We start from the raw sequence: 26,740 nt of genomic DNA on the forward strand, positions 1-26,740 counted from the left end.
TTCCAGTACAGCTCTTCCCACTGTGGTACCAACTTGAAATCTCTACCTATAAAGGCCTCAGCGGATAGGATACTCTTGCAGTTCTTCCGTTTATGGTGATCAATGGGCTCCTTCTAGTTTTCCCTTCTCTTTGAGCCATGGCTGATAGAAACCTTGTTTCCTTATTGTAGGGTAACTCCACTTAAATTCTGTGTGTGTGTGTGTGTGTGTGTGTGTGTGTGTGTGAGAGAGAGAGAGAGAGAGAGAGAGAGAGAGAGAGAGAGAGAAATCTTCTACAGTAGCAGGTCTCCAAATGACATTTCCAATGGTCTCTAATTGTTAATCTATCCATCCCCATACTTCCTCCTCTGCCCTACACTCCCATCCCCTACCTCATTAACCTGCCTAATTCCATCACTCACTCCCCTTTCCCCCTTCATACACCTTTGTTCAATGCCCTTCTCTTCACATTTCCCTTACTAGTTTCCTACCTCCTCTGGGTACTCCAGTTTAAACAGACATATCTAAAGACACACGTAAGACAGACTGTGTGATGTTTGTCTTTCTGCATCTGAGTTGCTTCACTCAGAACGATCATTTAAGGCTCCATCCACTTACCTTGAAAGTTCATTTTTATTTATAGGTGAACAAAACCCCACTGTGTATGCATATCCTATTTTCATAATCCATTCATCATTTAATGGACAACTAAACTGTTTCCATTTCCTGGCTCTGGTGAATTAGCACATAAATGAACATGAATGAGCAAGTATCTATTAGTAGGATATGGAGGTTGTTGGTAATGTGCCAGCGTGGCATAGTCCCATGGCTGGATCATGTGGTAGATCTTTCTATAGCTTCTTGAGGAACTGCCACACTTATTTCTAGAGTGGCTATGCCAGGTTTCATTCCATCAACAGTGAAGATTTTTTTCTCCATATCCATGCCAACATTTGTTGCCATTTTTTAAAATTTTAGTCATTCCCATTGGCATAAGATGAATTGCCAAAAGGGTTTTTGTTGATTGATTTTCTGTCCTGCCTAGTTCCCACAATCATTAAGTCCCAAGGATATCACACAGAGGTCTACATTAACTATAAACAGATTGACCCATTAGCTCAGGCTTCTTATTAACTCTTATAACTTATATTAGCCCATTATTCTAGCATACTTAGCCACATGGCTCAGTACCTTCTTTAGAGAGGTAGTCACATCTTGCTTCTTCTGTGTCTGGGCTGGGACCACAGAGGAAATGGGCTTCCTCCTTCCCAGAATTCTCCTGTTCTCATTGACCCACCTCTACTTCCTGTCTGATTGTCCTGCCTACACTTTCTGCCTGGCTACTGGCCAATCAGCATTTATTTAAAATATAATTGACAGAATACAGACCATTCTATCACACCAGGTGTTAATATACATTTCTGTGGTGGCTAAGGGTGGTGATTTTGTTTTTAATGAATATATGTATCTTTAAAAATCTGAACATATAAAAATCCAATGAAAATATCTATTTTATTGAACTTTGAAATTCCAGTATAATCAAAGGTTTATTGTGGATAGGAAGTACCTGCTCTGTCCTCTTTGTGCCCCACTGACTGATATGTCACTCACTGAATGTGTTGACAGCTCTAGTCTTGTCTTCAGTGGCTCCTCTGCCTGGTCACTGGGAAAAGACCGTTGTCGCAGAGGTGAGGCTTGAACACTGCTTGTCACTGGAGGTGTCTGCCTGTTAGAACAAAACGTGCCAACAGAATTGATTGCGTGATGAATATTTTAACTCCATCTAAAGTTTTCAAATGTCAGTAAAGGGCTTATTTACATGTAAGCGAGACAGTTGTAAAATAATTGGAGACCCTACATTTCCTAAGAGATTCTCAAAACTTTTTGGTGTTCGGAGAGCCTTTTCCTCTTGAACGCTGTCAAGGGCTCTGAAGAGCTGTTGCTCCTGTCAGTCACACGAGCTGCCGTTTACTGTATGAGAGATGAATCCCCAGAAACGTTTGTAATATGTATTTATTCAGTTGAAAATAAATGCATTACATGCTAATTTTTGGATGCTTCATCAATTATTCTTAAGTGAAATGGATTTTTCCCCTCCTCCCCCGCCCTGCTTGCTCCCTCTCTTCTCCTCCAATGAAAGGATGCCTGGCAGAGGAGCAGACAACGGCCGCTAGCACAACTCCATGTCACCACTCAGTTCCTACACAGGACACTTCAATCTTTTGGTCACTGCTTTTCTGTAATCAGTTACAACCCAGTAGAAGAGGTCCATAGTGTTGAAATATTATTTTAACAATGCATTTAACCTTGTGGACACCCAGGAGGCCCTCCAGAGTTTCTATGGCCACTTCTGAATTGCTCCTTTATGCTAATACTTCAGTGAACTCATAACAAATGCTGATGGTATATATTAAAACAATATTCTTTACTTTCATTTCTAACTTTTTATTGAAGTATAATATCTAGTCAGCAAAATGAACAGATATAAAACATGCAGCTTGATAGCTTTGCAAAGCAAATACCCCCAAGTCCCTCAGTGTTCTGACCACACAGAGAACACAGAAAACAAAACCCATATCACAGAAGTCCCGAGTTAACCCTTTCCTGCTCGCTCCCTCTCCATGTAGATTATTTGGTTCTTTGTTTTGTTTTCAAGACAGGGTTTCTCTGTGCAACTAATACAGCTTTTCTGTAACTTGCTCTGTAGACCAGTCTGGCCTCAAGCTCACAGACATCTGCCGGCCTCTGCCTTCTGAGTGCTGGGATTAAAGGCATACACTACTACTTCCTGGCTTCAACTATACATGGATTCAAAGCCTGTGTATTCTTCCTTCTACAGTATCCTTTCAAAATTCCTTTGAGTCACCATTGGTTTCCTTCCTTTCTCTTGTTTGCTTGCTTGTTTTTTGCTTTTGTTTTTGGCCATGTGATCATCCTATTTCTCTTGTCATATATATATACAAATATTTGTGGTATGAACATGCTATGTATCTATGGCATATTTATATACACATATTCACATACATATGCCTTGGTAGGAAAATGCCCTCTATCTGACTTTGTATAATCAGTCCTTTTGTATTCTTACAGGGAAAGTCAATCTGCACAACATTGTACATCACCTTTGTTGTTGTGTTCCTGTGAATTCAACTCTGCTAGGCATGTCCTGATGTAGATATGTCAAGTTATAGACTCATGGCTTATAGGCTTATACAACGTGCTTGTTAGTGTATGCTGCTAAATGGTTATCGGACTTTTTTTCTTTTCAAATGGAAAGACTAGTCATTTATTGGAGTAGCTTGGATGGAATCCATTCATCTAAAATCAAAATTTTGAACATAAACCTGTTTCAGATCATTTTGCAGACATTATAACATGTCAAAGTTCTCAGTTCTTGGAGGTCTCTGGGCCTGGAGACAGATTTGTGGCAACAAGGGAGAGGATGACATCTTGGGGAACGTATTGGAAGAGGGCCAGTGTCAATCATGATGGGACATAGTTGCACACCTTTATCAGATTTCTGTCACGACCTCAGAAGTAGATGCACATGATAGGACATTTTGCTCCTGTCCTGGAGACCACACCCGTCCCATCAGGGACATCACAAGCCTGAGGTGCTTGATTATCTCCTCCAAAGGAACTTCTGTGGTTAGAAGTTATATGTCCCAGGAACCTTCTAGGTGAACTGCTTTGATATCAAATTCCTTTCCCATCATTTGTAAGTTATATTTTTGGTCTTCAAAACACAGTGCTTCCTGTTCTCCACTGAAAGTAGTGTCTTCCATGGCCCAGATCTTGGAATAGAACACAGTGGTATCTTTGACTTCCTTACTGTCACCATGATGTGGTCAAGACTATATATATGACATGCGGAAGGGATCAGATAGCTGTTCCTCTATGGAGAGCAGTAGCTGAAGGGATAGGGACAGAAGTGTGGGTATCAGACTCTTATAACCCTTTATAGGGACTGGCTTCCAGCAGTGGACCCCTGACATCTCCAGTGTTATGAAATATCTGAGTGTTCCTTTGATGGGAAATATTTTGCTGCAGTCACTTCTGTGATATCTTAATCTTTTAGCATCCCCAGAATAGCCCCTAGGTGTATGGTTAGCTCTTCCATGCTGGATTCCTTTGCCAGTGAACCACATCTCTAACGACAGTGGTGTCATATAAGCTTATCCAGGTGGTTTTTTTCTCTAACGCTATTTAGATTAAAAATACCCATTCTACATATAGTTTTAGAGTTTGTTGTTTACCTCTCTGTATACTAGAATACTAGGCTAGCTGACCCTCAAGCTGCTGGAAGTTCTCTTCTCTTAGCTTGCCTTCTCAAGGAACATGCAGGTGCTTGCTACAGTACTCAGTTAAACACGACTTCTAGGGATTCGAACTCAGGTCCTCATGCTTGTACAGCGAGAACTTTACCCGCTGAGCACCTCCTCTTGTCTTAATCTTTGGCCTATATCCTTTTCTTTTACCAGTGCTCTCTGTAGATAATCCATTTTGGTCAAACATCATACGGTTCATCAGTGAGATATAACCAGGCAACAAAACTTCATGCTTTATTGCCTGGTATGAATTAAATAACAGATGTGTAGTGACCAATCATGGACAGACTTTGAAAGAAGTTACTTAACTGGTCATTGATTATCTTGCACAGCTATTATTTGCTCAGTGATTTGTGGGCTCTGGAGCTATTCACAATTTTATATTTCACACAATTTCAATTACGCTGAAGCAGCTGAAATTTGGGTCCTGTTAGGTGGCCAGTGAAATTCACAGAAATAATAACCGTGTACAGTGAGAACTCTGAGTGTTTATTTGTTGTTCACCAGGATGTGCTCTTTGTATTGTAACCATCTAAGTCTTTCCCCCTTTCCTAAGCAGGACACTACCTTACTGATATAGGAATCTTTGGGTGCTCTGTTACTTACATTTCTCTGGTTATACGCTGTAGATAATTCTTCAGATGTTGTAGCCCGCCTCTCTAGAGTCTTGCAATGTCTTATGGTCCCAGCTATCAAATACGCACTTACCATTGTATTACTTTCCTGCCATTTTGATAACACAGTGTAACCAAGGCAACTTAAGGAACAGAGTTAATTTTGGCATATGATTCCAGGCTGAGAATCACCATGACAGCAAGCGGCAGGTATGGCAGCAGGACCAGGGAACTGAGAGATTACATCTTTAAGCGCAGCCCTGTGGGCATGAAGCAGAGAGTGTGGACTGAAGGTGCAGTGAGGCTCTAAACTCTCAAAACCCTATCGAGGTGATGTGTTTCCCCCCAACAAGGTTGCACCATCTCTCAAGAGAGCACTGCCAGCCGGTACCAAGTGTTCAAATACTGGAGTCTCTGGAAGGCATTTCTCATTCAAACCATCACAACAGTTGATGTTTCTGTGTTTGTGTCTATGAAAAAAAGTGGCCAATTTCAAATGTATAAATATTCTCTTTTATCTTTAAATGCTACAGTGTCACACATTGTGGATTCGGTGTTCTTATCACATAGAACTGATTTCTGCAATTAGATAAACCAGAGAAAAGATGCTGTTGTCCCTAATGAAGATTCAGCTGATAGGATCCCTTTCGTTATGCAGAACTTATTTGGAATTTAGGATTAACCTGTGGATCTGGGTCTATTTTCAGTTCACTCTTTTTCTTAGAGTAGAGCCTCTGCTTGGGGAAGATAATACCCGAAACCCAGTGGGCTCTGAAATCCAGCTTTTCTCACCAATGCTATTTATTTATTTATTTATTTATTTATTTATTTATGGTTTTTTCGAGACAGGGTTTCTCTGTGGCTTTGGAGCCTGTCCTGGAACTAGCTCTGTAGACCAGGCTGGTCTCGAACTCACAGAGATCCGCCTGTCTCTGCCTCCCGAGTGCTGGGATTAAAGGCGTGCGCCACCATCGCCCGGCCACCAATGCTCTTTAAAATTGTAACACTTAGAACAATTTGGGGTGCAGTTTTAAGTTGTTCTAAGTATAGTATGTCTATAATAAATTAACTCACTATCACCAGGAGTCTTGTTTGTAATCTGCCTTCTTGTCTGCCTTTCTGTCTATCTGTCTGTCTGTCTAATCTATTATCTATCGATCTATCCATCTATATATCTATCATCTGCTTATCTGTCATCTGTCTATCCATCGATATATTGCCCTCCCTTCATTCGTCCTTCCATCCATCCTCCCTTCTTTTTCATTTTTTGAACATGAGAATTTATTTACAATGAGAAATGGACAAGAGAATGTGACAAATTTAAAAGCTGAGAATTATTACATGTATCACAAACACTCAATATTTTAAAAAATAATCAGCTTCCTTGCTACATCTCTAAGGTTTTGGTTGCATCCCTAGATCAACTTTTTATGGGGCAATGACCATTATTTTGGACAAAGACTAGTAAGAAACCTTAGTATGGTTAAGCCAAGTTTATTCCCACTAATGGTCATCTCACGACTTGATTATCACATAGATGTCTGGATTTGATTTAGGGAAAATATATTTTTAAAAAAAATATGTAAATGATAAGATTTATTTTTGAATTATTGCTTTTATTTTGACATTTCACACATATAGACAGTATACTGTCATCGTATTTCCCCTCTGTTACCCTCTCTTATGCCCACCCCACTCCTGCTGAAGTCTCTTTTTTGGTCAACTCATCCTGCTCTTACTTTTGTGTCTTATCCTGATGCAGCTGCTGTGTGTTCACGTTTGCAAGGGCTGGGTGGGGTGTCACACAGCCTTTCACCACCCTCTTTCTGTTGTGGAATTTCCACTTCACTCCCGAATGTTCTGTGAGTCTTGAAGGGTACGGTACCGATGATTTATTCAGGGCTGAACACTTAGCAGGCACTTCATTCTCAGTGTGTCAACCAGTCATGAGTCTCTACACTCACGGTTGCTAACTGCAAAAAGAAGTAGCTATGACCTGGCATGGGAGTAGCATTTGTCTGCTGGTAAACATAAACAAAAATATTCACTTTGTAAAACATCATCAGGACCTGATTTGCCTAGGGTCTGCATTATCCCAGCCATGAGCAAAATTTTGATAATGCAAATCTTATCAAATATGTATTCCCTCCTATGGATTGGGCCTCCACGTATACTGGATAGCTAGGGAGTGGACCCAGCCTAGGGTGTGTGTGGGGGTGGGGTGGGGGTATCTCTATGGCAGCAAATAGTGTCCTTTGGGGAAACACTCAGGAGTGTGGTACAGCTGGGGCACATGTCAGTTCTGCTTCTATCTTTTTGAGAAGCCATCACATTGATTTTCAGAGTGGTTGCCCCAACTCACTGTCTCCCCAACAGTGCAGATCCTCACCAGTATTTGTTTGTGTTTAACTTTTTTATGGCAGCCATACTGCCTAGCATGATATGGAATCTCAAAATGCCATGCCAGTACTGTGGTGCCTTCAGCACTATGTCTCTATAGGATTGCTTGACGTTGACAGTGCTACTCCCAGCACTATTTTTTTTTTGACTCAGGGTTTCTGTGGCTGTCCAGAATCATTTGTGCCTTCATATGAATTTTAAAAGTTTTTTTCTTCTATTTCCATGAAGAATAGTGCTAGATTTTGATGGGGTTATATTGAATCTGTAGATTGCTTTTTGGTAGGATGGTCATGCTCACAATATTAATTTTTCATCTATTAAGTCAATGAATTAGTGATTAACATTAATGATTAAAATTAATTAAATTAATTACTGATCCTCGGGCATGAAGCCATAAAGCCACTTTATTGTAAGGAGGTTGCTTGTTAGTTGCTGGCTGCTTAGCAGCTCAGACACGAAATAATCACACAGAAACTATATTATTCAAAACACTGCTTGGCCCTTTATCTATAGTTTCTTATTGGCTAACATTTATATCTTAATTTAACCCATTTCTAGTAATCTGTGGTCGCCACATGGCTGTGGCTTACCAGATAAAGTTCCCAGCATCTGTCTCTAGCAGGGCTACATGGCTTCTCTCTACTCTGCCCTGCTTTTTCCCAGTGTTCAGTTTAGTTTTCCCTACCTAACTAAGTTCTGCTCTGTGCAGACCCAAGGCAGTTCTTTATTAACCAACGGTATTCACAGCATACGGAGGGGAATCCCACACCACCACTTTGGTAGTGTTTGTAGTGGGAACCTGTAGCAAGATTCTTACATGATGACTGACCACCAAGCAGAGAGCATGTTTGAGCTCTTCTTCTTACTTCTACTAAGGTACTTTTACTAGCTAGGACCCACAGCCTATAGGTATTTGCAGCTTTCAAAAGAGTACCAAACCTGGAGGAGCACCTATAACACAAGCCCAGGGAAATTTCAGATTCAAACCACATCAGGGCATATGATATTGTTTCAGAGAAATTTTAAAATAAAATACCTCTTTGTTTAAAAATTGCCCCCATGTCATAATTTAAAAAATACACCATGATGCAGGTATGAACCCAAGTACTGCTGGGTGCCTATTATGATATACACATATACATTGCATTCTCAGTAACAGGACCTGAGTTCGTCTGATAACAAGGAAAAACCCAGGTTATACAAACTCATATAGGCATGATGCTCTATTCTGTGGCACATTTCATAGTGAAGTTATTATTTTTAAACTACAACAGTTTACTTAGTTATTTGTAACACTTTGTGGTTCTTAGGTTAAAATCAAGTCTGTCCAATTCTTTGTGAAACTTACACTGACCTATATCATAGGCTGAGGCACACGCATTTTATAAGTAAAAAATAAATTACTATAATTATAAGTAGTTCTTTTTGGCTTAATGAGGGCCTTTTAAATTTTAATAAAGAATGCATCTATTTGTTTAGTGTGTATAAGGGGGTGGGGGTATGTGACTACAGCACACATATAGGCCAGAGGTGATGGTCCTCCCACCGTCTGGATTCTAGGGATCAAACTCAGGACATCCAGATTGACAGCAAGCATCCCATCCTCTGAGCCACATTGCAAACCTCTTAATAAAAACATTTCGTGTTGTAGAATAATATTTTAAGGAGTGTTGCTTTTGTTTATGCCACATTTGTTTAACTCTGTGAAGCTGTGTTACTGTGCCTGTCTAAAACACCTGAAGGTCTAATAAAGAGCTGAATGGCAAAGCAGGAGAGAGAAATAGGCTGGGTTGTCAGGCAGAGAGGATAACTATGAGAAGAAATCTGGAAGAAGACAATTGGGGAAACAGAAAAGGAGGAGGACTTCAAGGACCAGCCAACGCAGTCAGACACAGAGTAAGAAGGAAAGAAAAGGTGTACAGGGATAGGGAAAGATAGATGGGATAATTTAAGAAAAATTGGCAAGAAACAAGCCATGTTAAGGCCAGGCATTCATAACTAAGAATTAGCCTTCATGTGTGATTTATATGGGTGGTGGGATCCTCAAAAAGACCAAAAAAGTCAAAAGACTAAAGAGCCAACAGAGTAAAAAATCACACAACAATATAATAAACTTTTGTATGAAAAGTTTTCAATTATTTTTTTGACAATTGATGAATAACGATTCTTCTATCCAGCACCAAAATGATAATTATAAACTTGTAAAAAAAAAATGGCAAGAGAGAGAATCCTGAATAGACTCTTCCTACTGGTTTAGTGGTTTCTCAGAGTTTTCTTTCATGTAGGAAGCAGTCCATGGGAAGTCATATTATTAAGGAAAGAAGGCCTGAAGGGTAGGGACTAGAATAAAAGGGGAAAGGCTTTGGAAGCTCCATGTCCAGAGGTCTGTTCCTGTGGGGACATCCTAGCACTGTGATATTAGTATTATTATGTCAATGATATCTTCTTGTCTAAAAGTATTTAAAGTGATACCTAGTTATGTATTTAGTAAACTTTTTAAAATGTTTATATGTTCATTGGACCTGACCTGTTGAACAACCAAGACTACTTAAATTTGGAATAGAAAGAGGTAGTTCTATTTTTCCCCATTTTTGATATGCCAATTAATAAAAATTCCCATTGTCTTCCCCAACCTTAAATGCATGCACTGAGGGCTTATTATTAATATTTTGTTACTTGTGGTGAGTTTAGAGTTGCTGATATGTTCCATATTCATCACCAATAAGAACAAAGTTTTAAGATCATATAAAGGAAGTATTGTGATTATCCAACCTAATGGGTCTGCACAGCCACACAGGATCAGATTTTAATGTGGTTGCTGAGGACACTACCTATTTACCCACTAAGGCCACCATTATTCCAGGCTCTGGCAGCTCCTCTGTTGGAGCTGCCTTGAGTCTTAGGCATGGAACCACCCAAGAAACTGTCTTCTGACAGGACAGTTTGTGGCTGGGTCGCTGGGGACCGTTTTGCTGCTCTCATATTGGAATGGCATCATTGTCTAAAAGTCAAGGTCAATGTCATAGGAAGGGTTTGCCATCTGCATTGTTCTTTGTAGATAGCAGTTTGTAAATCTTGCTAAGGAGAATGTGATGGCTTTGAAAAGATCAAAAGTTTGAACAAATTCAAAGTCCTCTTTGTATACAACCTCAATAATATAAGCAATATTTCTGACACGCATGGATAAGATACACACATACATTGCTGAATATCACAGACAACATTTTTTAATTGCCTGCATTATCTCAATTAATTTTATTTAATTTGAGTGACTGACTATTTGATAGCACTGAAATTCTAGTGTTGTATTATTGGGATCATTCTAGAGAAGAAAGGCTTTGACTTTTTGTTGGGGGAAGCTGCTTGTTGATTCCCCGATGCTCAGCCCCAAAATATCCACACAGAATCTGCATTAATTAAATCACTGCTTGGCCCATTAGAAGCTCTAGCTGCTTATTGGCTAACTCTTGCATCTTAATTTAACCCATCTCCATTAATCTGTGTATCACCACTAGGTCATGGCCTACCGGCAAAGTTTCAGCATGCCTATCTCCAGCAACTCCATGGCAGCTCTCTAACTCCGCCTTCCTCCTTCCAGCATTCAGTCCAGCTCCTCCCACCCCCACCACCTAAGTTCTGCCCTATTAACAGGCCAAGGCAGTTTCTTTATTCATTAACCAATAAAATCAACACACAGACAGTAGGACTTCCCACACGAGACTTTCTTCAATGTGACAGGATTTTATTTTGTAAGACCCTTAATAAAAAGGAATCCCTCTGAATTATAAATTTTAGACCCACCACCACAGTACATTCAAGTAGAAATATTCTTCTTATCGTGACCTTGATGTGAGGAACCGCTTCCCATCACAGGGAAAACTGCCTGAACTGTTTGTTTTCTCTCATCGGAAGGTTTTATTCTGCCTGTAATTAAGCCATCATTTGTTTTGCAGTTGTGTTATTAGGGTGGCCTGGGTCCACTGTGTGTGTGGTGGTGGGTCTTCAATGCGGTTTGATAAACGCTAAGCAAGTTTTGTGTGTTTCTTTCTGGCTGCAACGATAGCCATCAGGTCACCGTTAGGAGGCAGAAGACCACTTCCTGCTGTATTCTGAATGACTCCAGGAACTGATCCAATTAGGGCAGCGTGGTAATAAAGTAAAGACACAAAGGCACATTACAGTAAGGCTGGAATTAGATGATTTGGGCGCTCCTATGGAGAAGCCACAGTACCCTGAAAGCTCCGTGTGTTTACTATACACCGCTGAACAAGGAGGCGGAGTTCATCATTGGAGCAGTCTCATAGAGGAACAGTCTCAGCCTATGAACAAGATCGGAGGGCTAGAAAGCTACAGCAGATATTTTTTGTACTCAGTGTTGGCACTGGCAGTTGGACCCGAGGAAGGCTTTGCCGTTCATCCCTCTGTGCCACTCCTATGGGCCTGAGGCAGTGGGGACCTCGACATGACTGTGCCCTTGTCAACCACACTTGGAAGCTCAGGACGTCTCTCACGCACTGCATGTTATTTTCAAGTCCATTGCTGAAACTGGAACTCCTCACAACAAGTGCCCCTCAGGAGATGCAGGCCGGTCACCCAAGTGTTGGCCCTAAGCTTCCCACAATGAATCCTTGAGACTGGAGGGTTGCTGTCAATACAGCAGGCAGATTTTAGGGACCATTTGCAATTCTAGGCCACTAATAAGCACTTGCTTGTTGACAAATAATTGGAATCAGGGGATGACAAAAAAAAATTCAGCTCAAGTACTCACCATATTAAAGCTTATGTTGAGATAGGCCAGGAATAAATGATGTTTCCTCTAGCACACAATCTCCCAAAGTTCAGATAATCATTGCTCTGGGGAGTGGGTTGGGGAACAACAGAGAAACCTGGGGCCACTTAGAAGAGCTTCCTTTGGTTTTCAATCAATTGGAGGACTTTGTGGAAGATGGCACTTGTTAAATTGATCTCAATTAAAATCAGTCTGAGTGTGCGCTCAGTCTCCCACAAAGGCTGAGCCTGAGCTGGGAGTAGAATCTTGCTGTTCTGCTGGGAAAGCGGCGGCACCTGTCTGGATGGTATTGGCACTTTTCCTTTTTCTAATTTTCACCTCAGCCTTTTCTTCCACACTGGCTTTGACCTCCCTGGCATCCCTAACCAACTCCAATGTACTGTGCGCACCTCCTTCCTTCTGTGGCGGAGCGGGAATGGGGGAGGAATTGGAGGCAGCCTTGCAGTCTCTCACCTCTGACAGCCGGGCCTGCATGCAGCGTGCAGTTGTCAGGACACTGACAGGCCTGCTGGGGGCCAGATAATTGGATTCGAGTGGAAGATTCAGAAGCAATGGGCTGCAGAAGCCCGTGTCCTGCCCCAGGGGCAACGAAGGGCACAGATCGAAAGAAAGAAAGAGAAGGCACCCATGGGGATAGAAATAGGATCTTGATAAATAATAATCTATTTACAACACGGCATGATGAAGACTTTTGTTCAGCTCAGGCCGTGGATTTGTGCTACTGGAGGAGGGCTGGGAAGATAGGCTAGTTGGTAAAGTCCTCTGCACTCTAGCATAGGGACTTGAAGTCGGCCACCAGAAGTCATGTGAAAAATAAAGCTAGGTGTGCTGACACAGGCTTGCAATGCCAACCCAGGGAAAGGAGAGATGGGCCGACCACTGTGGCTGCCTGGCTCGCCAGCCTAGCTCCATGACCCCGCTGGAGCACTAAACCCTTTGCTCAATGGACCACCGTAAGGTTACAGGAGACCCTGAAGCTCCCAGGAACCCATCCCAGGGGGAAGGACTGAATGTCACACGAAAGAAGTCTATTTCTACCAGGAAGTTTGTTGTTTTTAATCAAAGCAAACCTCCTGACAGCTCATTATTGAGACAACAAGGAGGGACTTTATTAATACTGCGTGACAGTGGCTCTTGTGCAAATTGAGGTTCTTTGTTCACGTGTGACAGTCTGCTTAGGCAGCATCTGGTGGGGGGCGCCAGGTGGGATAGCGTTGTCAAAGAGCAGCGCAGTAACAATTAACCCCCGGTCCCCAGTTCTCACACAGACCTCTTTCAATTTCCTCAGGTAGCTTTATCATGAAAGGTGATGGATAAAATCTTTCATGTGATTTTTTTGTTGTGAAGTAGCCCCTCGTGACTGCCACAGTCTGTCTTAAACTTATAGGAGTTTATTTCCCCAAATGCTTACAATTCTGCTTATATATTGTGAGAGTTTGGTGGTAGTTTTGCCTCCGTGACTGTGGCAGATAAGAATTCTCTATCAAACATAAAATTCCGGAAGTGGAATGGAGTGACATAGCTCAGGAGGTGCAGGATTGCCTAGCATGCAGGAGGCCTGGAATTAGGCTCCTAGCCCTACACAAATAACGTGTGATGGCATGTGTCTGAAAGATCCAAAACCTTCAAGGTAGAGGTGAAAGAATTAGGTGTTTGACATTTTTTTTTTCAGCTACGTAGTGAGTTCAAAATCAGCCTGTGATACATGAGACCCAGGCTTAGGAGAGGTTTTGTTTTGTTTTTTTAGGGTGTGTGTGTGTGTGTATGTGTGTGTGCGTGTGGTTTATTTAAGTCAACAAAAGCAGTGCTGTTTTATATAAGATAGACGACCCATTTAAAAATATGTTACACCAGAGCTATGAAATTAGACTTTAACTAGTGACTCCCTGGGAATTTTGAAACCCTGTGTCAGTAGCATATTAAAGGTATTTGAATTGTAAGAGATTTATAGGGATTGCCTTGAAGATGGTTTGGAAAGACAGAAATCAGCAACAACAAAGGACAGTCCACGGCACAGAAGCTGCTCATCAGCACCAAAGTCCTGTCGCAGTTTAGTTGTGGGGGCTAAGAGCCTCTCTCTTCCACACCAAGCTCGCCCCTCTTAGGCCACTTCAGGAGAGCCACAGCTCCTGGAATCTGCGCACTGAAATAAGGAAAAGTTCTCACTGTTCTCTTGGGCAGCGATCAGACGTTACTGGGACTTATTTGTTCAAGTATCTTTCTTTTGTCATCAGTTAGTTGATATAATCAGAGATAAATTTATCAGTTGGAATGTTTTTAACTGACAAGATCTGCTCTGAGTTTCTATGATTTTCCTCATAAAATTCTAAGAAATAAATAAGGTCTAGTTGTTCCTAGACCAATTGTGCGTATGTGTTTAGGGCACTCCTCATTTCGGAATGACAGTTTAGCTGTCAACATAACTTTTGTGCTTTGCCAGCTATAGGATGCAGGGCAAACAAGAAAATAGCGACATTAACTGGGCACATCATATGAAATTGAAAATTAAAGTTATTGCAGTAGATATTCATAATAAGATTACTCTTTGCTTCCCATGTGTATCATATCTTAAGCTATATGTGTTCTTCTGTTTATTTTTTCATCCAGAATTTTCAGTCTTCTATGTGCTAACTATTGGGCTAGATAACTAGAGTATAAACTGGGAAGTCTGGGACCTTGTCTTAGGGGATGAAAGGTGCAGATGCTCGCTCTTCACATGGAAAGAAGGGCCAGGAAAGAAGTTTAGAGGGCACAGCAGGGACCTTAAGAAGACTAATAAAGCATGTACCTACCTCTTTGTGTGTGTGCACACATTATTTTTAATTCTTCACATTTTATGACTATTTCCAGAAGTAGTTAGAACAGAGCAAATTTTATCTTTCCTTTAATTCACTTTCTCTCTTTCATATCATCTGTGCAGGATCAACTGAACATATCCCAGTAGAGAGAACTTAGCTGGAGTATTTTCCTCCTGACTTGTATGCACCCAGTGATGGCTCAGATGGGATGACTAGAGGAATTACATGGGGAGAGGCAAATCGACTGGCTCTTCCTCATCATGTCATTCACTGAGGAGCCTGGTGTTCCCATATTGTCTACACTGACTGTTTCCCTTACTCCAGGCCATCGGGTACCCTGCTTGCCTCCATCCCTTCCATGCCCTAACCTTGTCCTTGCTTACTTCTTCCTTCACTGTGTAACCTGTGAGCTATGCCTTCTGTCCTGGAATACTCAGTTCGACTTTGTTCAACAGGGAGTACCTTACCCAAATATATTCTATGTATACATAATCATATGTAAAATAGGATATATATTTAAAGTATTATATATATCATATATATATGTAAAATAATGTTAGTTGTATCCATTATTTAATTCATTATTGAAGATGAAATACCAAAGAAGAAGATTTTATTTTGGCTCATGGTTTACAGGGATAGAATATATTTTTAGCAAAGAAAATATGACACTGTAAACTTGTTATGGCTGGTTGCACCTTTTAGGCAGTGTGCACTCAGGAAATAGAGGAGCTTGGCCAGAGCCAGAGTCAAGACAACAAGAGGGACTGTCTAGCTCTGTAGTGTAGAGCCGTGGGTTTTGACCATGTGTCTAACCTACAGGGGAAATCTGGTTTTCTTCTGTTAGCTGTGTGACTTTAGGAATTTGTTTACATTTTTGTATCTCGGTGCCCATTTCGTGGAGCTGTAAAGAGGATTGGATTCTGTGGATGGATGGCCATATAAGGCCTAGCATGTCATTTCCGATGACTTTTGGAGAAAGTCACTGGGGCCTGTCTCTCCTGTCTGTCATGTGGTGATTAGCTCTGGTTATGCCTCCTGTTGGGATGTTCAGCCTTGCCGCAGGCCCATGGCAATGGATCCCCTGAATTAAAACCTCTGACACCGTGAATCAAAATAAACTTTCTCGGCCTGAAGATGTTTGTCCCAGGAAAAACCATAGTGACAAGCCTAGATAATGCAAAGAACCGAGACGACTTATCCTCCTTGACTGGATGTGTTTCTAGAACTCTCACCCGCAAATGACCAGAGTAGGAGAGGCATGGTTAAGTCCTGAGTTGGAACATTCATGAAAGTGTTTGGTGTCCTAGAAAAAACCTCGAGAGGAAACTGTGATCATGGGTAATTACCATCGGAAAATCAAGACATGCGTTCCGTTAGACACCAGATCTGCCAGCTTCCTGTTGTTGGACTTCCCAGGCTTTAAAGTTGTAAGAAATAAACTGTTGAGTTTCTCCAATGAGCCTTCATCTTCACCAGCTCTTCCATTAGCCTGTTTAAATTTTGAGTTAACCAACAGACTGAACCATCAATTAAGTTAGCCCTCTTATGTTCCAGTCGCTTTCCAGCTGACAGTGAGGCTGGAGCCTGTCAGAGCCAAGCCATTTCATAGTGAAAGCCCGGTATTCTCCTTTGTCCCTCATGGCCTAGCCCACTTCACCTTATCCTTTTGGCATCCCTCAAATGTGATGTACTCTGGAGTGTTCAGTCTCAAGAGTCTAATATAGACTTATGTTAGTCGTGAGCCTGGTATGCCGAGCATATGTTTGGCGTGGCAGTAATTGGTCATAGGATAATCATTTCATTCAATTATCTGTACACTTAACAAATTCATATATCTGAAGCACTCAACTGTGTCATCAGCACACATGTTGTTGAAACTACTTTCAAACTTGAAAACTACTTCATTCTCTCAAGAGCGGGGAGTAGAGTTGTGAGCAACCACACTGAGTTTAGAGAAACAGCTTCCTGGTATAATATTGTTTAGAGGACTTCTCTATCCTGTCCCCATCCTTCAGCCAGCATTCCCATTGTCTTCAGAATTTACCACAATGCCCACTACAAGGCAGGAGCTCGATCCATGTTATCTGTATGTCTGTATGAGCTGCATGCATGCTGGACGAATACATGCGAGGAAATGATGCCAGCTGCTGGGGGATGAAACCATCAATCTTGCAGAAACGATGTTGATAGTCTCCTTTGCCCCGCCCACTTATTTTGTAGCTTTGGAAGGTTTTAGGAGTTGTCTGAGAACTCTTGAATGCCAGTTAGCATGTAATAAAATGGCTTTTCCCCCCTCTTGCTAATTATAATTATACTAGCAGTGAACTAAACAGTTGGGGGTGAAAGAAATTCTGATGATGTTTAAAATGCAAATAGTTTTCACACCAGATTAATTCATTTAACTAACAAGCCCCATCTTTAAACACTAAACGTTTGAGTGTGAAACATATTCACCAGGGAGAGAGTCAGCATGAATGGAGCTGTAACCTATTCCTCTGCCGGCAGTAATTCTAGAATAAACAGGCTGTGTATTGTTAGCTAGTTATTAGCCAGCAAGTTGCAAATTCTTCAAAAAAAAATCTCAGGGTATAATTTAAATGACTCAGATCTACAAGACTCAGGACTCCCATGATGTCTGAGGTCAGCAGAGGCAAGTCGCACATCGATCTGAACGGAAGCTTGTGTTATCTGTGTTTACTAATATTTGAATTAAACGTTTTGTATTGAATCAAAGCAAGATTGAAATTCATCAGCTGCCGATAGGCAGTGTTAATTACAGGAAATAACCTGCCCTTCCAAGTTCTTTGCCAAATACTGAGAGTGTGGCAATCTATTCTTTGGAGAGGGAGATTCTGGGCCTCAGCCCTGGAAGACAGCTTCATCGTCTATTTCAAGTACAGAATTTCATTTGTTGAGACAAACAAACAAACAAGAGCAACAACAAAACACCACTTTGCTTTTATTATTCTCAACCTTTCTTGTCTTTATGATTGAAGCCTAAGATTGTTTAAAATGGGGCACGTGAGATGGCCCAGCAAGTACAGCAGTGCCTGCAAAGCCCTGCTGGCTGCCTGAGTTCAGGTCCCGAGAACCATCAGTAGAAGGAAGCAGCTGCCTCCTGCTTCTTATTTGACTTCCAACCTTGTGGCTCTGTGGGATTGCTTCTCTCCTTTGCCTCTATATGGGTTTGGGACACAGAACTCAAGTGGCCAGGCTTAGGTGATAAGTGCCTTACCCCAAACCATCTTTTCACCAGAGAGGTTCATTGGTTAATTTAATTTGATATGTTGTTGTTGTTGTTTTAAATCCAGAAAGTCATGTCCATTTCTCTTGTTTCGGTGACATTCTGAACTACCATGTTATGTGTGCTGTGTCACACGAGCTGACCTCACAGGTCCGTGTTGCACTTTGCCCCACTTGTGATCTACACGGACTGAGCAAAAATGCGTCTTGCACATGGTCACTGGTGCCCATTTGTTGATCAGTGGAGGTATCAACGAATCTACATCAGAGTCTGTGCCTTGGTCTGCGAAGAGAAAGACCAAGTTTTAGCCCCATGATTTCCCAGCGCACAGAAAAAAAAAAAAAAGAAAACCAAAAAAACTGGCATCTTTTCAGTGTTCTTAAGAAGGTAGGCAATGGTGAGTGGGATCTGCTGGTGGGAAACAGAAAGCAGAGACTGAATTATGTTCTTGCTACAGAGCAAATCAAGGGCCTACAGAACACGGCCTTGAACATTAGATGACAGCTATCTGATTGAAGAAGAAAGGCCAGGGTGGAAGTAAGAGGCATGTTAATGTGCCTGGTTATAATTGTTTTAGCTGGAAGAAAAATAGCTTGACTCTTACATGTTCGTCTACCAAGTTGGCTGCTTGCTTCCCATATACTACATTGACGCCTGTGTCTCAGACCTCTTACATGGGAGAGTAAGGTGGAAGAATAATTACAATTAAACATTAAGGGGCATTGGACACTAATCTCCACATCCTCTCTAAAGGGTAGGATTAGAGAAAAGTAAGTGCTAATACAAACACAATATATAACACTTATAAACATCATAGACAGTTATAAACATAATATGTGAACGTGTCTGCCCACATTAGTAAAGACATAATTACATAGAAGATACAAAATTCATTAAAAATGAAACAATATATGGAAATAGAAAGAGTCATTTCTTTGTTGTGGTCATTTATAAAATTTTTAGGTAATCAAATTAAGATGCTCTGGAATATAACTTATTAAAAACAAGTTGAACTACCATGCTGACCTTGAATAAAACAGAGGTTTAGAGTTTAAAAAAATAGAAATAAATTTATTTAAAGATTTAATAGGAAAAACATATGAATATTTTTAAAGCACATCTTTCCCTAGATATTCTTGTTTTAAAATTATAGACAGACATTGGAAATTTATCTAAAGATTTGAAGTCAAGGGCTGGAGAGATGGCTCAGGGGTTAAGAGCACTGGCTACTCTTCCAGAGTACCTAGGTTCAAATCCCAGCACCAATTCCCAGTTACCTATAACTACAATTTCAGAGGATCTGACATCTTCACACAAACATGCAGGCAAAGCATGAATGCATATAAAATAAAAACAAATAATTTTTTTTTAAAGTAAGATGAAGGGGGCCCCAGGCTAAGATTACACTGTGCAGAGCTTTGCCACTATAGATGGGAAGCCAGGGGTCATTTCGGGGGGGTGGGGGCGTTTGTGCTTAAGCAGAGTTTCAGGTAAGAGGTGACATATTGGAAGTGATTCATAAGGAAGGTTGATGGCTCCATGGTGAGGAGAGGAGGGTTTTACAGAGTTGGGAGGAAAGCATACTAATGGAAATTATGCAGTGTGAAGGTCACCAATGAAGGATGCTGAGGTTAATAAAAATCTGAGAAGCTAGGGAACTGCATAGTTGATGTCTAAACAAGAGGAAATGCTACCATTTTCCGGTCAGATGTTTAATAGTTAATACCAGCGTCTGTTGGATGAAAGCTGTCTTGCTGCTCATTGTGCTCAATGTCCCGACTGGTTCCAGTGAGCGCCCTTACAATGCGGGGCTGGCCTCTGATATTTTCAAGGTCAGAAACATCAGAGCTCATCCATGCTTGTGTGAAATGTTGAATAATCTGTTTGTGTTGTATGCATGTCTGTTTCCCACAAAATCTGCATACAGCTGGTTCTCTCTCCCCTCTATTGACTAGGATCCCAGGAACCTGATTCCTGGGCCAAGTACCCAGAAATAGAAGGTGAAGGACTCAGTATGGGTCCACTGGCAGCGTCAAACCTCTCCATGTTCTATTTCTACCCACACCTGCTATAGGATGCCCCTTGACTCTCTTGTACCTGGGATGTTTCTTCTTGAACCCAGCATTGATAGACTGCATCTCAAGCTTTATTTAAGTGTTTGCAGAAGTAAAATAAATTCTGATTGTTAGAGATGTTTGTCAAACAGGAACAGAAAGAAGGTTCAGAGGGCAAAGGCATTTGCCACCAAGCTTGGCAACTTGAATTCAATCCCAGGACCCCAAGTAGTAGAAGGAATGATTGAAAGTTGCCCTCCGACTTTCATGAGTGTGCATCCCTTCCCCATATTTCCACATAAAATCAATAAATGCAACTAAAAAGATGTTTGTCAATGATGAAACACATTTTGACACAGGTACTTTATCAATTAAAATCTCAAGGCCTGGAAGATAATGGTTTGGGTGTTACCTGATTATTCCAGTCTTGTTTCCTGTATTTGAGAGCTGTGGGTAGGCAGACTATTTTAGCCACAAAGTCCAAACCATGATATCCTTGCCTGCAAGTACAGAATACACACACACACGCACACGCACATGTACACACACACATGCCCATATCTAAGCAAATATTTTAAGTGTGGAGAGACTGTTGAAATGAAGTTCATTCCAAATGCCAACTTTAATATTCCTGCCTTCATTGTGCTGGACTATCACATTGGCAGTGCTGGATAGAAAGACATAGCCTTACCTGTAGACATACATACATATAAATGGAAGGTCCATGGTAATTTCAATGAAAGAACAGTTTCATTTTAATATTTCATGAGCAAACTCAGGATAGACGAGGCTCATGCCCATAAAAGAGTGTGTGGAGAAACTGAACATTTCATTTCCAGGAAAAAAATACTTCTAATTATTGCCCAAACCCTTCTCATTTTATTAGGCACAATTCCATTGAATTATGTTCTCCACTCATCATGTCTTTAATGAAAAAATTACATTTAAATATTCGTGTCAAATAGAAACTGATGCAGAATAGATTGGACTACTCTAGTAATCCCGGAAGAGAAATTTAAATCTTATAGTTAATTTATAGGCAATTACAAATTATATTTCCAATGCAAATCAGAACAATGGACTGTGACAGGTTGTGTTGTGGGCATAGAGAGATGGGAGGAAGTATTGTCTTGTATAACAATGGTTTTGTAAGAAAAGACAACCAAATCCCTTCAACAAAAAGGACCGGAGACATGTGGTCCATATTTTCAATTGACAGCTACCAGGGAAGAAAGGGACTTGTGTAAAAAAAAAGAAAAGAAAAGAAAAGAAAACCAAAATGGAAATGTCAGTCTCACAGGTACTCTTGGTTGAACCTGGCCTGTTTCTCCAGAGATCCACTGAGAGAACCCAGGTCACCTCTGTAGATCACATCTCTGGGCCTGGCTGAGATATCACTTCAGTTAATGCAAACTCATCACTCCCGTGAGGTACCCAGCATGAAACACATTTTGTCGCCAGTAAGTATAACTGTCAGCACTGAGCAAATGAGAGGGGAATTGCAAGGAGTGATTTAGGAGAGAATTGCAACACTCATGTGTATGGAGGGTGTTAAAGGCCTTCCCCATTGGACCAGGGAGGTGGAGGAGAATCTCGTGGGACCAGAAGGAAGATGGACTGGAAATAGGACTGGCTGTTGTCCCATGAAATTTGTCTTACTTTCCTTCTACAGAAAAGCCCCCCTGCCCTAAGTTAATATTACATGACCTATCTCCATAAAGAAAATGTTGTTTCCATAAATGAATACAGGCATGCTAACAGTAATGTACACTTGATAGTGTCATATTTATGCATCTCCAGGAATTCCTATCAATGTCTGCGTTGGAAATTATAAGAGGAATCATTTACAGGAAGTTTCCTGATGTATCTATCCATTCAAACAGCCATCCCGCTTAAGGTTATCATATCACTTTTAGCGTATTGAGGTGAAGTCTTTTCAAAGCTACGGGAAGAATTTAAAAAGAGCTGCTGTGTCTCTGAAAGATGAAAGCAAAATTCCAGTAGAAAATCATAGGAGAACCCGACCGTCTTCTCTCACGTGGCCTGAGCATTTTGCATTCCAAGTAGAAAATATGCCAAGGTGCATTGTGTATTAATCAATCAAAGTGCAGAAGTAACAGAGAAATTCACCATAACAACTGGGAAAATTCCTTAGGGGCGCTTTCATTGAATTGCCTAGGTTTTGACACGGAGTAACCCAGCTGTCCAGCTATTGATTTGAGCATAATTATCTGCTGCTTGGTAATTATTTACATATGCATTGGCGTTGTGTCTCTGCGCTTTTCAGCAGGATTAGGAGCAATGCTGAAAATATACTTCTGTACTAGGGCAGCTCTATGGTTTCCAAAGATAAGGACCTATTGTTAAGCTTTTTGGTGAGTCAAATTTTTCATTGGCTATCACCTTGCTCACAGTCAAGGGAAAGAGAGCTATTGGACAATTTATTTCTCTGTTCTGTTTTGTTAACAGCCTCTGGTTATGTATTGTATTGCTTTATGTACTTGAACTTTCAACTATTTCTTAGGTCTAAATATATTCAAGTGTGCACTGGGGAGGGGAAATGTGTTTTATATATTGTAAAACTTATTTGGTAATAGTTGCGGCTTAGGTAAATAATGCTCTTTCTTATTAATTGGAGTTTCCTAGAATAAACAGAATGAATATCTATTGCAAAGGGATTTATTAGATTGCTTTACACAATATGGTCTGTGTGGTTGTGATAGTTTAAATAAGGATGGCCTCTGAAGGCTCATAGAATTGAAGGCTAAGTCATCAGGGAGTGGCATTGCTTGAGAAGGATTAGGAAGTATGGCCTTGTTGGAATTGGCCTGGCCTTGTTGGAGGAAATGTGTCACTGGTGGTGGGATATAAATTTCAAAAGCCCACGCCAGGTCAAATGTCTCTTCCTGCAACCTGGGGTTCCAGGTGTAGGACTTTCAGCTACTTCTCCAGAACCACATCTGCCTGTGTGCTGCTGCATGCCCCACCATCACGAGAATGGACTAACCCTCTAAAGTTGTAAGCAAACCCCAACTTGCCTTGGTAATGGTGTCTCTTCACAGCAATAGAACACCAAGCCAGCATCTAACAATGACTCTCTTATACTGGCAAAACTCAGGACCTGGTAACTCTACAGTCTATGAGGTTGGATGTCTCAGCAGTCTCAGCCTGGCAGTGAAGCCCTGGAGGGATTCTTGCTGATGATATTCCGTCTGCACTGGTAGACAGATATCAACAAAGGAGGAGAAGAGCGGCAATAGTTAAAGGATAGGTGCACGAACTAGCAGGAGGCGAGGACAAGTATGCATGGTTCTTTACATCTTTTTTTTTTTTTTTTTTGCCACCGGAAGTTGGTGGGGACACGATTCTTCTTAAGTTACTCCTTCCAAGAAGGAGTCACATTCCTGCGCAGAGGTATTGTCTTTTAGTTCATCCCAGATCCAATGAAGTTGAATGTCAAGCAAAATCATTACATCTTTGGACAAATCGTTATGTGAGAAAGGAGACCCCCTCCCCTATTGTCTCTAAAACCAGAAACTTTAATTAGAGAATCTGAGGAAATTCACTCACTGGGACAATACTGAAAGGCAACCTTCTTCTGTTTCGCATAGCTTAGATGCCATCTCCACAAGAGGGCCGAGATTGTTAGCACTACTCATTTCCTTCCTGTGACTGAGATGTGTGGTCTGTTGTCTTGTCCAAACTATTTCCTATTGTAAGTATGAACTAATGGTCTATACTTTGTTATATACAAAGGTCAGATAGAGTCAGGTTCTCTTGGATCATTGTAGCTAGTGTGTCCTTGGAGGAGAGAAGACATCATGACAGAGGGTTTCTGATGGACCTACAATGTCTATAATGATTGTTTTCTGGGATTTATATATCATAAGAATATTGTACATTTCTTCCGGTTTCTTCTTGTTTTCTGACTTGCTCTTGCATGATTGAAAAACTTGATTATATGCCTTTTTAGTTAATTTTGGCATTCCATACAGAACTAAACTTTCAAAAGAGTTGATCCTAGACTTTTTGACTTCAGTAATTAAAAATTCCTTTGAGTAACCAATTTTGTTTTAACATCCGAATGATTATGTTTGAATAGAGTCTGATTTAAACCACAAGCAGTGTCTGTGCATTTTTTTCATAGCTTCCTATCCAGATCTACTCAGGACTCGAGAATACAAATATATTCTGAATTTCTTTTTCCTCTGATCATTTTATTAAGCTGCCCTTTCTGGAGTGTCTACATATTTGTTTATAGAAACTGTATGTGTAATACATCACTGAACATGAAGGTGGAGGAAATGTTTAAAAGCTCTGGTGGTCTGAAAAGAGTGACTTGATCATCATTAAGCTGTACCCCAAGGTTCCTGAAACTCCTCCCACGGCTGTGCTGCAACAACAGGAAGTCCCCTGCAGATTTCCTGCAAATTAGGCCAGCCTGATCTAAATTCAAACAGCCCTCCATTTCCTTCCTGCACTTCTTATCTCCTTGCAAGTGTTCAATTGTAAAACTGCTCATTATCCAGTTAATGGAGACAGTCATTCAGAGTTTATCTTTTGTCTTTTGAACTTGTTTGCGCTGGTGTTTTCCAGCATTAATAGAAAGCTCCTGGCATTCATAGCCAAGCTCTCTTGCGTTCCCTGTCTGACACTGATTGCAATCCCCTATCACGGAGATACTGAACAAAAGCTTTCAGAGTGCTGCGTCTGTGCCTCCCCTGGCCTGCAGTGCAAAAACAATGTTTTGTGTTTCTTCATCAGCTGATTCTTATTCACTTGACTGGGGGAATGGAGGTGGTGTATGGGACAGGAGGTCAGGCTTGGAGAGCAATTTAAGGTGTTGAAAACGATCTTCCAGAACAGATAGACTCCTAAGTCTATCGCCTCACTGCTTACTGTCGATCTGGCCTTGAACTCTTATTTGTGAAATGGAATTATAATACAGTATATACTGAGATGAATTATACCCCCTCCCCCACACTTACGTTGAACTTCAGATTTCTAGTACCTCAACATATAATTGCTTTGAACCAGTGGCTTTACAGAGGGCACTAAAATGAGATCTTCAGAATATGCCCTAAAGCTATACAGTGGGTGTCTTTATGAAAAAAAGGGAAATTCATATGGATGGAGGATAAATCAATGCCTTGAAAACACTGGGGAAGGGGAGTAGTGTAAGAACAAAGGAAAGCAGACACAAACAGTTAACCAACCTCACAGACCCTGGAAACAAACCTCATCCTGGTCCTGATATATTAGTCTTGGAATTCCTGATCTTAGATCCATGAGAAATATCTGTTGCTTAAGCCATCCAACCTGGGTTACAGTAGCATGAGTAAACTCATAGTCTATCTCATAGTTTGGTTGAAATAGTATTAGATTCTATTAATAAAGGGCTTATGATATGCAAAGTCAGTCAGCATTTGAAAATGGTAACAGAGTGGAAACATTTTCAGAAAGATGTTTCTGTTCTTAAGGCCTACGTAGAGTAATGAAGAAGGCCTATGTGAGTAAAGCTATTTATGAAGATGATACGTAGCTGTTTCTTCTTGTTCAAGACCCATGCTTGATCAATTATGTTTTCTTCTGTAATTGTCCCTTTAGGATGAGAAATGGTAACAAATGAGCCTCCCAGGGGCATTTAAGACATGCTGGCATGAAGCTCATAGGGACTCTGCATACCAAATGCTAGGTTTAAAACATGCTGAGTAGCGGTACCCACACACATATGGATTCACTGCATTAGTTTGACAGTTCATTGCTTTCTGACAAAGCGATACTGTGAAGTCACTGGTAAAATGCTGTTTCTTCCTATTCCCTTGTGCCCTTCTTGGAGATATCTGTCAGGGCTGTGTTTGCATGCACCAGGTGTCCATTTCTAGACATGTGCTCTCCACGCTGAACTACAAATGTTTACTTTAGATAGTCCTTTTCTTTGTAAGATATTCTCTTAGTCATTTTTCTATTGCTATAAGATACCATGACCAAGACAACTTATAGAAAGAAGCATTTATTTGGACTTACAATTTTGGAGGGCAAGAGTCCATGAGGGTGGAGTGGAGGTAGCAGGTGACTGGAGCAGTAGCTGAGAGCTCACATCTTGAGCCACGAACAGGAGGCAGAAAGACACTGGGGATGGTGGGAGGCTTGTGGTTCACCTCCTCCAAGGTCCTACTTCTTCATCTTTTCCAAAACAATTCCACCAACAAGGAACAAGGAAGGATTTATGGCCTGGCGGTGACCCTGGCAGGTCTCACTGTGGGTGGGAGAGGCCGAGGCAGGTGGAACACAGACAGATACGCTATGCAGAAAGAACTTGGGTATTGAGTTATTTTAGTGGGTTTTGGGGGGGGGCATAAGAATAAGAGGGTATGAGGGAAAGGGAAAGAGTCAGAGAGAGAGAGAGAGAGAGAGAGAGAGAGAGAGAGAGAGAAAGGAAAGAGGAACCAGGGAAGAGAATACAGAAGCAGAACAGACAGAGAAAGGGAAAGGAAGAGAGAAGAGGTGAGATCAGCTTGCCTCAGTGGG

The 26,740-nt window shown here is 41.1% G+C and overlaps 1 pseudogene; it reads right to left on the reverse strand.

Moving 5' to 3' along the window:
• Positions 1 to 3,462: 3,462 nt before the first annotated feature.
• LOC121466316 lies at positions 3,463 to 20,008 on the reverse strand (annotated as a pseudogene).
• Positions 20,009 to 26,740: the final 6,732 nt, after the last annotated feature.

This window comes from Microtus oregoni, unplaced genomic scaffold, assembly GCF_018167655.1.
Source record: "Microtus oregoni isolate MIOR12 unplaced genomic scaffold, Mior012 000033F_ref0000390, whole genome shotgun sequence".
Lineage (NCBI taxonomy): Eukaryota > Metazoa > Chordata > Mammalia > Rodentia > Cricetidae > Microtus > Microtus oregoni.